At 43.7% G+C, this 12,550-nt stretch overlaps 1 protein-coding gene across 1 annotated transcript in view; it reads right to left on the bottom strand.

Annotated features, from left to right (window-relative positions):
- The window catches only part of NKRF (NFKB repressing factor), a 14,489-nt gene extending 8,785 nt beyond the window's left edge, over nucleotides 1-5,704 (bottom strand). Inside the window, exon 1 of the mRNA XM_003796995.3 lies at nucleotides 5,557-5,704. The gene's annotated coding sequence lies outside the window, so the exon portion shown is untranslated. The remainder of the gene's footprint in view (nucleotides 1-5,556) is intronic.
- Nucleotides 5,705-12,550: the final 6,846 nt, after the last annotated feature.

Genomic DNA, 12,550 nt, shown 5'->3' on the forward strand with positions numbered 1-12,550 from the left:
GCCTTAGCCGGTTGAGCTATAGGCGCTGAGCCGACGGCAAGATTTTCACATACATACCAGACTATTTACAGACGACACGATGGCAAGATTTCTTTAATATACTCAAGGGTATTCCCCCCCCATACACAAACTGGGGAAGAACAGATGAAATAAGGATAGCATGACAGACGGCTGATAATTGCTGAATGATGGGTACACTGGGGTTCATTAAATTCTACTTTTGTGTGCTTAAAATTTTCCATAATAAAAAGTTTAAAATATATAACTTAAAATATGGCTCCTTATTAAGTAGATTGGCTGCTTAACAGAATAGCATTTATCTACAGAAAAATAAAAACATAGGCTCAAATGATGTTTTTCTGCTTTTGTTTTTGTTTTTGTTTTTTATCCTGAGCACCGGCTTACCCTTCCTACCTTCAGAGCCTTTACCTGCTTATGACCAAAAAACAGACTCCTGCAGCATTTGGGAAGAAAGTTCTGAAAATGAGTAACTATCACATCTTTACAGGAATGAAAGTTTCTGAACTTGAAGGAAGCTCGTTCAGGTGCAACCTGCACTTCCCACTGATAATTGCTGCTGCTACCAGAGCCATGCCACTCACCTTGAATTCCAGTCAAAATTCTCCAGGCCTTCAATTAAAGCCTGATTCCCAAGTATGGTGTACAACTGCAAATGACATGTATATTTTATGGTGTGCATGAATGAGGCATTGGGGGCTCACTCCATTCACATTCTCCCTTAGCTCAGGTTTCTTCCAGCATTAGTAATTATTATGCCTACTTCACCATTCCCTATTCATTACATCTGCCACAAAATTCAACATCACTCATACTTTATAAAAATAAACCTTCGCGTAGGCTGCCACCTCAGTCAGATTCTCTGTCCTTTATTAGGAAGTCATAATATTGAAGAAGCCCAACCAGTTTGAACAATAATGAAAAAGACCATGTAGTACCTAACACTTGACTAGTCAAACAATGCAAATATTAATCTAAAGTTTTTAATGAGATCACTAGGATTTCTTTCCTATTTCTAAAATTATCCAGAAAGTAGCTATCCAAAGATGAAGAAAATGGTTCCACGAACTTGAAATAAGCCAAGGCAGTAAAGCATTTATTACTGTTCTATAGTGTATTTTTTTTATATAGTACTTGAAAAGTAACACCTTTAACACCAGAAATTTTAGGAAAGCCAAGAAGAGCACCTACAATTCCAACCGCTGGTAACTTTATTAATACATTGAGGTTTACTTCTTATTCCTTTTTCTATCCTTTCTATATGTCCTGCTCCCCAAATCAGCACGAGATTATCTATGTCGATTTGCAATTTGGTGTGTGTGGGGGGTTAGGTTCTTAATTACTATACCCTAAGCTTTTTCTCCACATCATTAATGTACGCGTTTTAATGCCTATACAGTATTTTATTATGGATAAGATGTAAGATATCATCAAGGAAAGTCTAACATAGTAATTTTATGATGCATGCATATATTAAAAGTCTGTTATGGTACTCATTTGGTTGTAAATGCTTAAAAAAGAAAATCAAAGAACCCCAACAGGTCTTATGGTTTTCAAAAGTAGCTCATAGTATACCAGAAACAAGGATGCTAGTCACCATGTCAAGCATATAAAAAGATGATTTCTAACAGCAAATCTGTCTTCATGAATCATATATTCTTGGACACAAGACAGGTGCATGTATGTGCATACCTATGAGAAGAACATGAACTATTCTATACAATAGCACCTGAAGTTTAATAAACGCTCAGTAATAAATGCTTATGAAAAATTTAAAAAATATATTAAATTGTCTACTATACCCAAATTAAAAAGTTGAGATACAAAAATTAAGCAAAGATTAGGGTTTCCAAGTATAAAATTGCTTAGTCAAAACAATTCCTAAGACTCCTTATGAATAACATACAGCCACATGAGTGATAAATCTTTCAAAAGCTCCTACTCTAATTTCATTACCTGGTGACTTATGCTCTCTTCCTACTGCATGCAAAGTTAGTTTCCCAGCATTAATCCAGCCAGCATCTACCTTGTAAACCCCAGTTTCATATGAGGAAGAGAGAAATAATCAAGGGAGCAAAGCTGGTTTCATTTTAAGATAATATTTTCTCCATTAATTAATGTCTCATCAAAGATGAATAGGCCAGGATTCTGCTTCTAATCTTATTGATCAACAGTTGGAGGGGCGGTGCCTGTGGCTCAAAAGGGTTGGGTGCCGGCCCCTTATGCCAGAGGTGGCGGGTTCAAACTCAGTCCTGGCCAAAAAATAAACGAACAAAGAAAAAAGAATTGGAAAAGTGTGGGCAGCGCCTGTGGCTCAGTGAGTAGGGGACTGGACCCATATTCCAAGGGTGGTGGTTCAAACCCGGGCCTGGCCGAACTGCAACCAAAAAAAAGCCGGGCGTTGTGGCAGGCGCCTGTAGTCCCAGCTACTGGGGAGGTTGAGGCAAGATAATCACTTAAGCCCAGGAGTCGGAGGTTGCTGTGAGCTGTGTGACACGTGACGCCACGGCACTCTACCAAGGGCAACAAAGTGAGATTCTGTCTCTACAAAAAAAAAAAAAAAAAAAAAGAATTGGAAAAGTGAATGTTCCAGTTAACCATTCTGCCTTATTAAATACAGACATACGCACACATAGATGTATATTTAAGATCCACAACTTTCAAGTGAAAATTAGTTTTTTAGGCATTCATATGCGCAATAAGTTCTGTAGATGCAGTTGATCAGAAAACTGACCTAATTTTTCACTAGCCACAAGACATATCTTAGAAACTGCTTGCAGAAAATGTTCTTGATAAGCTGGTTACTTTTATGAAACAGATAAATGAGAAAATGAAGAGAAATAATTCCAGCTATTTGGGCTTACTGAGAGAAAAATAAGTGAAAAGGCTGGAAAACATTTTATCCTATAAAACAGCAGTTCTCAGGGTGCTGATCCCCGGATTAGCAACATCAGCATCACCTGGGAACTTGTAAATTCTGGGGCCCTACTTCTGACCTACTGAATAAGAAACCCCAAAAGTGGAACCCAGCGATCTTTGTTTTAACAAGCCTAACAAGAGATTTTGCTGTGTACTTAAGAACCACAGTTCGAGTCAAGAAGATATTCAAACTTGTTCTAGGGAAATCACCACTATCAGCAAAAGAAATGAACATGTCGTGCTTCTCTGCACATTTGAACTCTTCCAGGATTGATCTTACGTTCAAGGAATTTTAAAAGATAACATTGACTTTGGAGTTTATTTCTGCCCCAAGTAAAATGGAACCCAGAAAGTCCTGCTGGAGGGAAAAAAGTGCAGAGTTTCCTTTTTGCTACTGTTTACAACCCAAGCATCAAATGAGCATTTTCAAGTACTGGAACACAAGTTTTACCTACCTGAAGACAAGAGCTAACATAAAGCCTGCCTAAAGAGGAAGACCAGTCTATTTGATCCCTAGCTCCCAAGATTCTTTATTGGCCCTTCCTTTTCGCCTATGTCTAAGTTATCAGATACAATGTAAACATCAATGTTCAGTTAAGCTATTTGATAATGTTATGGCAATTCTTGTATTGACTGAACTGACTTTGCTAAAATGCAACATAATGGCTCTAGTATACACAATATACACAGATGCATTTGTGTGCACACACACAAAACATGCGGGGAAGCTTGAGCTTTTAACACTACCTACCATTGGCCTGGTTTGTGTTTTTAGTGTTCTGGTTATGTCCAAGGCTGCAGTTCTTGGAATGAAATCCTGAGATATGATGATATGGCTTATGTCAGTTACTTGCTTTCAGTCCTGGGGTCTATCCTCCCCTGACATGGTAGCTGTGTCTCAGTGGAAAGAGCATCAGACTGGATATTAGAAGACCTGGGTCCTACTCCCAACTGTGGGGCCTTGGGCAAGTCATTTAACTTCTTTGCCTCCACTGTTTTAGCTGTGCAGCTATCATGCAGCAGGTAATCTTCTACATACTGAGGACAAAGGCTTAAACGAGAAAGCAAAAAACTCCAAGGGAGTTGGAGGATAAGGGTAAGAAGGGAAATGATAACAGAATCTCAGACCCACGTAGAGTCTCAGAGTGGGAGGGTAAGATTTATTAACACAAAGAATAGTTATTCTCCTGCCCCATTTAAGTTTTTTTTTTTTTTTTAGGATTCAGATTCCTCAAGGAATATCTGTGATATTAGGGAGACTTATGATTATAGGATAAAGGTAGTTTTTCAACTCAAGAATAACATTGTTAGGCAAAGGTCAATTTATTTAGATTTATCTGACTTAATTAATAACTAAGGCTCCCCCAGTTGTAACCAGTTCCTTCTACGAAATAATCATTATCTCTTGAGGTAGAAATTACATTAACCTAGAACAGATAGAAGAATATAAATTTCTTTGATGAGACCAAAGTGAAGTATATGACACCGGATGTCATGTTCAACAATTAAGGGTAGGAGTGAACAATCCTATTTTTCTGCTTCTGTAACAGTCATTCCTGGAACTGAATTGGCCAAATTTGATCTGATTATTTTCGAAAATTTCTCATCCTTTCTAATAAAATATTGACTGCGAGGCAGGAATGTCAAAACAGAACAAAACAACAACATCAAAAAACCTCTCCTGGAATGATTAGTCTAGGTATAAGGCTGAATTGGGGGTTCTGAACGTCAGAGGTCCAAGTAGCCTCTTTAAAAAAAAAATGCGTTGGCACCATACTGCAGTCTCCATTGAATGCAAAGAGCTTTCAAAGAGGCCTGTTCAGAACATCACCAGGTTCTAGGAAAGGGGGAAACACACACACACCCCTAAAATCTCACCCAGAGGCCAAACGTTAATCCATTTTATCCCACGTAAGATAAAAAGAGGGCAATTCATTTTTATAGTAGAAATATCCATTTCTTTGTTTGAGTCCAGACACATTATGCGCAAATCTACAAGCAGGACTGCCGCTGCAGCTCAAAGAGCTGGTACGTACCGCTTCCCCAAAAGAAGACAGTAAGACCCAGCTAGGGGACTGCAAGTGGATGGGATGGGGGTGGGGTGTTTTATTTCATGGGGATGTAAGAGTGTGGCAAAGAGGACACTAGGATTAGAATCTCGGGGTCCCCTCCCCTCCTCTTGCAGCCCCAACTGTCCAATATTCTCTGCGGATACCGCAACCTCGGAAGGCCCTACGCAGGTCTGAGATCCTGCTATTCATCATTTCCCACGCCCTCCAATACCACCATCAAACACGAGGACCACCTCTCAATAATCCTCCTCCAAGAATTGCTTAATCTCCATCCCTGGTCCTGGAGGGGCCGCTGCCGTGATCTCGGCACCCTCCTAGTTGTTATGTCATCCCGAGTTACCAGGGTTGGCCATTCTGCCCCTCAGGCCAATAGCGGACCCTCCGATACTCTCCAGCACCTCCAAATCTCCAGCCTCAAAGCCATCCTCCCTATCCCGCCCGCGTTCCTATCCTGGCCACAATCACTGATCCTTTCACCTCCGTCTCTAACCTGACCCCTAACAGCGATCTGCCACCGTCCCTAAACCTACCCCCAAAGGCTCCTCACCTGCAGCCGAGGAAGACGTGGTTGGTCCAGGCGGCGGAGAGCGCAAGGAGCTGGTCCAGGGCAGCCCCGGGGTAGCTGTGCAGGTGCCGGCAGATGAAGCTGCGCCGCAGAGCCCACTGCCAGTCACTTTCGTGGCTATAGCGCCACTGCTCCAGTACTGGCTCGGGCGGGGGCGGCGGGAGGGGCGGCAGCGGCGGCGGCGGGAGGGGGGGCAACGGCGGCTGCGACAGGAAGTCGCCCCCCAACAGCAGACGTCCTCCAGCCATCTTCTCCGCCCCCAAGTAGAGACCCCAGGGGATGAAGCCGACTACTGACCGCTAGCTAGCCGCTAGACAGCGGGAACGGGAGTCGGTGGGAGGGGCCGGTGAGGGGCGCGCCTAAGCACTAAGACCAACTCTCTCAGGGGACCCGTGTGTGCGTTAGGTGACCGTTAAGAGGGGAGCGGGGGCTAGTGTCTCCCCTGCTAAACTCCAACTCAAGGGAAAACAGGAGTGTTCCTGCTGCACTTCCACACGAGCCAGACAGGCCCAACCTGGCCGCGTGCTCCGCACCTCCACGCAGCTGCAGACCCGCGCAGTACGTGGGGAGGGGGATAAAAGCCACCAGCACGCTCCGCTCCCCCTGCTCTGGGCTCTAGCCTACCTACCCGCGTGCCGCCTTGAGGTTGTGAGGCCAGTGCGCGTGCGCCGCTGCTGTTCCCTAACTTGTAATCCCGTCACAGAATCTCGCGCGACATACTTTTCCCCTCTTGTGACGACTGTGGATCTTTGACGCACTACGGTGACAACCCGAGGGCGGGGACTTCATAAAGGGGATTTAGGAATGTTCTCTGAGGTTCGAGAACATGGTTTTGTTAAATCTGTGAACGGTGCTTTCAGATGATTGTTGGTAGCTGTAAGCTCTCCTGACACTTTTCCCTGGATCTCTGAGCGGTGCGACAGTTAAGACCACGCATGCCCTTTGGAATGGATTTAGGTTTGGTTAAAAAAAAAAGTCTCAGAGCTGCCGCTTCCTCAGAGGGTGGCGTGAAAAGCTCTGTGAACCGTGCAGTTAGCTTTGTAGTTTATGTAAAAACGTAATAAAAATGAAACACTTGCACAGAAAAACATGTACAGTGTTACTTCTAAAGTCAACAACTTTAAAGTCCTACTGCAACCCAATTGCTGACACAGACATTGTATTTCCCACTTCCGATCACGACAGCAAATAATTTTGTATTTCATGTATCAATTTAAAACGTGAAATTGGGCGCGGTGGCTCACGCCTATAATCCCAGCACTCTGGGAGACCGAGGCGTCTGGATCGCCTGAGCTCAGGCGTTCTGAGACCAGCCTGAGTAAGAGCGAGACCCCGGTCTCTAAAAAACTAGCCGGCGTTGGGCGGCGCCTGTGACTCAAAGGGGTAGGGCGCCGGCACCGGAGGCGCGTTCAGACCCAGCCCGGGCCAAAAACTGGAAAAAAAAAAAAAAAACCCAAAAAACTAGCAGGCGTTGTGTCGGGCGCTTGTAGTCTCAACTAAACGGGAGGCTGAAGCAAGAGAATCGCTTAAGCCCAGAAGTTTGAGGTTGCTGTGAGCTATGACTCCACAGCATTCAAAAATAAATAAATAAGGGTGGTGCCCGTGCTTCCAAGGAGTAGGGCGCTGGCCCCCATATGCCAGAGGTGGGGGGTTCAAACCCAGCCCCAGCCAAAAACTGCAAAAATAATTAAATAAATAAATAGAGTGCCGGCGCGGTGGCTCACGTCAGTAATCCCAGCACTCTGGGAGACCGAGGCGGGTGGATTGCCTGAGCTGGGGAGTTCCGAGACCAGCCTGCGCCAGAGCGAGATCCCGTCTCGAAAAATAGCCGGTCTTTGCGGCGGGCGCCTGTAGTCCCAGCTACTAGGGAGGCTGAGGCAAGAGAATTGCTTGAGCCAAAAGTTTGAGGTTGCTGTGAGCTATGATGCAGAGCACGCTACTGAGGGCGACAAAGTGAGACTCTCTCTCCCCCCCCCCAAAAAAAAAGTGCAAAATATTACAAAATACAAAAGGGGCCCAAAGAAGAGGCTTAAAGGCTGCACAGTGGCAAACAGCTGAATCACTCCATATCTGCTCCACTCACTTCCTATCAGCCAACCTGTGCTACTCCTGCTCCCCTTCTCCTTTACTTAATGAACGAGTGTCTGTCAGCAGGAATTCGCACAGCGCCTACTTGTGTTCAATATATTAGGAATACTTCTGGAATTAATTACAATCTAGGTGGCAAGAACTAATCCTGCAAAAAACTACATGTTCCACAGAAAGCAAGACCACTGGATGAGGTGAGTTTGATTCATTACCTTTTTTAACTTTTTTAATGTCACATTCCTGACTATATGGCATATTTTATAAGTAGAAGTGCAGAGGACTAAGAAGAGCAGAGGATAACAGGACTTTTCGCAGTTTCATAATTGTTTATTTCTATGTCTCTCTGTGGTAGGCTTCATGTTTACTGACGTAATGACAGTCTCTGAACTATTAAATCAAAGAATACAATACTAGAAAGGAAGCTTAGAGTAATTCACAAATTCAAGCATGAGAACCAGGGAACTCCCACCTTGCTGTTAGCACTTACGCTTGGCTCCTGTAGGCACTCTGCAGATGAATATTTATTGAATGAATGAATGAATGAAGGCTCTTCCAATAGTCCCAAACTAATGAAATTCATTTTCTTGCAGCCTGCATTTTAATCTGATTTGTCTTGTTATAACTGAATCAATTTCAGCCTGCTATGCCTTCAATGTGTCTGCTCTTAAGATTCAAGTTTTGAAATTTAGTGGCCAATCTGATGGTACTAAGAGATGGGGACTTGGGGCAGCACCTGTGGCTCAAAGGAGTAGGGCACTGGCCCTATATACTGGAGGTGGTAGGTTCAAACCCAGCCCCGGCCAAAAACTGCAAAAAAAAAAATATCTTAAAAAAGAGGTGGGGACTTTAAGAGGTGATTAGGCCATGAATGTTCCCCCCTCCTGAATGGGATTAAGGTCCTTATAAAAGAGAGTTCATGCAGTATTTGGTTACTCACTTGCCCTTTGGCTTCTGCCATGTGGGGACATAGCATGCCTCCCTTCTGGAGGATACACCAACATGACACCATCTTGGAAGCAGACAGAGCCTTTACCAGACAATTGAACCTACTGGTGCCTTGATCTTGGACTTGCCTCAGACCCCGAAGAAATAAATTTCTGTTCTTTATAAGTTACCCAATCTCAAATATTTTGTTAAAGAAGCACAAATGGACTAAGACACAGGCTAAGCTGCCAACTTTTATCAAAATCAACACTGTAATTAATGTACATCTTTCCTGGAAAACAATCTGAGAAAAAGAAAAATTACTTTCTGTCAGCTTGGATTAATTTTTTTCTATCACACAGAAATAAATAATTGCAGTCTCACTTTTTTTCTTTTTCTTTCTTTCTTTTTTTTTTTTTTGAGACAGAGTCTCACTTGTCACCCTTGGTAGAGTGCTGTAACATCATAGCTCACAGCAACCTCAAACTCTTGTGTTCAAGCGATTCTCTTGCATTAGCCTCCCAAGTAGCTGGGACTACAGGTGCCCGCTGCAATGCCCTGCTATTTTTAGAGTTGCAGTCTGACTTTTGAACTTAGATTACAAAATGAAAGACAATGAAACTGATGGTGTAAGAGGCCATCTGCCCTGGAACAACCATAACTGGATCCTATTTGTAATCCCCACTATGGAATAAACAGTTTCATCTCTAGAAAACAATGCTAAACAAAAATTTCCATGATTTTGCATGACCTCCTCTCCCTGGTATCCTTCTATTTTTTTTATTTCAGGTTAATGTGAGGGTACAAACAACCAAATCACAATATTTGAATTTATTAGGTAGAGTCCCTCTTGTAGCTATGTCCTGCACCCAAAGATGTGCCATCTACCCCTATACCGTGCTCATTCAGTAGGGGCACCGCAAGCCCCCTCTTCTCTCACCCTCCCCCTAACTTGACTTGAAATGGGTTTTTCTCCTATGTGGCCATGAATTAAATTGTCTACTGGCTTCATATTAGTATTGAGTACATTGGATATTTGCTTTTCCATTCTTGTGAAACTTTACTGAGAAGAATGTGTTTTATCTCCATCCAGGTTAATACAAAAAATGTGAAGTTACCATCTTTTTATAGCTGAATAGTATTCCATGGTATGCATACACCTCAGTTTGTTAATCCATTCCTGAATTGATGGGCATTTAGGTTGTTTCCACATCTTGGCAATTGTAAATTGAGCTGCAATAAACAATCTAGTGCATACATCCTCATGATAAAATGATTTCTTTGGGGTGGTGCCTGTGGCTCAAAGAGTAGGGCGCCAGCCCCATATGCCAGAGGTGGTGGGTTCAAACCCAGCCCCTGCCAAAAAAAAAAAAAAAAAAAACTACAACAATAAAATGATTTCTTTTCTTCTGGGTAGATGCCTACTAGTGAGATTGCAGGGTCAAATGGGAGATCTAATTTGAGTTCTTTAAGGATTCTCCATACTTCTTTACAAAGAGGCTATATTAGTTTGCAGTCCCACCAACAGTGTAAAAGTGTTCCCCTCTCTCCACATCCGCACCACTGTCTGCAACATTGGGATTTTGTTATGTGGGCTAATCTTACTGGGGTTAGGAGATACCTCAGGGTGGTTTTGATTTGCATTTCTCTGATGATTAGCAAAATGAGCAATTTTTCATGTTTGTTAGCCAATCGTCTGTCTTTCAGAGAAGGTTCTATTCATGTCTCCTACCCAGTCATAGATGGGGTTGTTTGCTCTCTTTTTGTTGACTAATTTGAGTTCTCTATAGATCCTAGTTATCATGCCTGTGTCAGATTTGTAATATGCAAGTATCTTTTCTCATTCTGAAGGTTGTCTGTTTGCTTTGATTGTTGTGTCCTTAGTTTAGAAACTTTTCAGTCTAAGTCCCACTTGTTAATTTTTGTTGTTGCAATTGCCACAGAAGTCTTCTTCACAAACTCTTTCCCCAGGCCAACATCTTCAAGAGTTTTCTCCACACTCTCTTCTAGTATTTTAATCGTTTCCTGACTTAGATTTAAATCTTTTATCCATCTTGAATCAATTTTTTTAAAGTGGTGAATGGTGTGGGTCAAGTTTCAGTCTTTTACATGTGGCTATCCAGTTATCCCAGCACCATTTATTGAGCAGGGATTCTTTTCCCTCCTGGTATCCTTCTGATTAAAAAAATTCTTCAGCTAGCTGTGTGCTATGGCTCATGTCTGTAATCCTAGCACGCTGGGAAGCTGCAGCTGGAGGATTGCTTGAGCTCAGAAATTCGAGACCAGTCTGAGCAAAGCAAGACCCCATCTTTACTAAAAATACAAAAATTAGCTGAGTGTGGTAGTGGGTATCTATAGTCCCAGCTGCTACTTGGGAGGCTGAGGCCAGAGGGTCGTTTGAACCCAGGAGTTTGAGGTTGCTGTGACCTAGGCTGACACCTCAACACTCTAGCCTGGGCAACAGAGTGAGAATGTCTCCAAAAAAAAAAAAAAAAATTGCCTCAGGCCATGCCCATCTCACATGCTTCAGATGGTTTCTTAGTAAGCAGGACTTAAAACCCCTAAGTAGAAATATATTGCCTGAATAAAGGTTGTAGAGAGATGTAGGAGGAGAGGTGTAGGTGTGGATGATAAAAGCAGCCATTGTGCTCCTAAAACAATCCAGAAACCTCCTGTAATCAAGTTCCTCCTCCCCTCCATCATCTTTTTCTGCTGTAACACAGGCTCCTACCATTGTCTCTGTACTAGTCACACGCACCCCTTAGACTTCCCCAAAGCTTCCTTCCCTGTCCTTTCCTATAGGGGAGTCGCTAAGTAACAATAGGAGGGAAACCTGGAGCCTAACTAACCACCACTCCTCTATCCCATAGTGCCAGGCTGTTTTTTTTTTTTAAGGCAGAGTCTCACTCTGTCACCCTTGGTAGAGTGCCTTGGTGCCATAGCTCACAGCAACCTCAAACTTTTTTTTTAAAGTGTGTTTCTTTCTTTCTTTCTTTCTTTTGTTGGCCAGAGCTGGGTTTGAACCCACCACCTTTGGCATATGGGGCTGGCATCTTACTCCTTGAGCCACAGGCAGCCCCAACCTCAAACACTTGAGCTCAAGTGATCCTCTTTTTTTTTTTTTTAAGACAGTCTCAAGCTGTCACCCTGAGTAGAGTGCTGTGGCATCATAGCTCACAGCAACCTCCAACTCTTGGGCTCAAGCGATCCTCTTGCCTCTGTTTTTCTATTTTTAGTAGAGACGGGGTCTTGCTTTTTACTCAGGCTAGTTTTTAACTCATGAGCTCAAGCAATCCACCTGCCTCTGCCTCCCAGAGTGCTAGGACTACAGGTGTGAGCCACTGCACCCAGTTCAAGGGATCTTCTTCTTCTTTTCCCTCTCCCCGCCTCCCCCCTCCCCTCCCCCTTCCCCCTTCCTTCTTCTTCCTCCTTTTTCCTCCTCCTTCCTTCTTCCTTCTTCGCCTCAAGCTGTTCCCCTGGGTAGAGTGCCATGGCGTTACAGCTCACAGCAACCTCTAACTCCTGGGCTTAAGGGATTCTCTTGCCTCAGCCTCCCAGGTAGCTGGGACTACAGGTACCTGCCACAGTGTGTGGCTATTTTTTGTTGTAGTTGTCATTGTTTGGCAGGCCCTGGCTGGGTTTGAACCTGCCAGCTCTGGTGTATGTGGTTGAGCTACAGGCGCCACGTCAAGTGATTTTTTTTTTTTTTTGAGACAGAGCCTCAAGCACTGGGTAGAGTGCTGTGGCATCACAGCTCACAGCAACCTCCAACTCCTGGGCTCAAACGATTTTCCTGCCTCCGCCTCCCAAGTAGCTGGGACTACGGGCATCCATCACAACCTCTAGCTATTTTTTGGTTGCAGCCGTCATTGTTGTTTGGCAGGCCTGGGCTGGATTGGAACTTGCCAGCTTAGGTGTATGTGGCAGGCGCCTTAGCCACTTGAGCCACAGGTGCCAAACCTCA

Source organism: Otolemur garnettii, unplaced genomic scaffold (assembly GCF_000181295.1).
Source record: "Otolemur garnettii isolate 467f Iridium unplaced genomic scaffold, OtoGar3 scaffold00110, whole genome shotgun sequence".
NCBI lineage: Eukaryota > Metazoa > Chordata > Mammalia > Primates > Galagidae > Otolemur > Otolemur garnettii.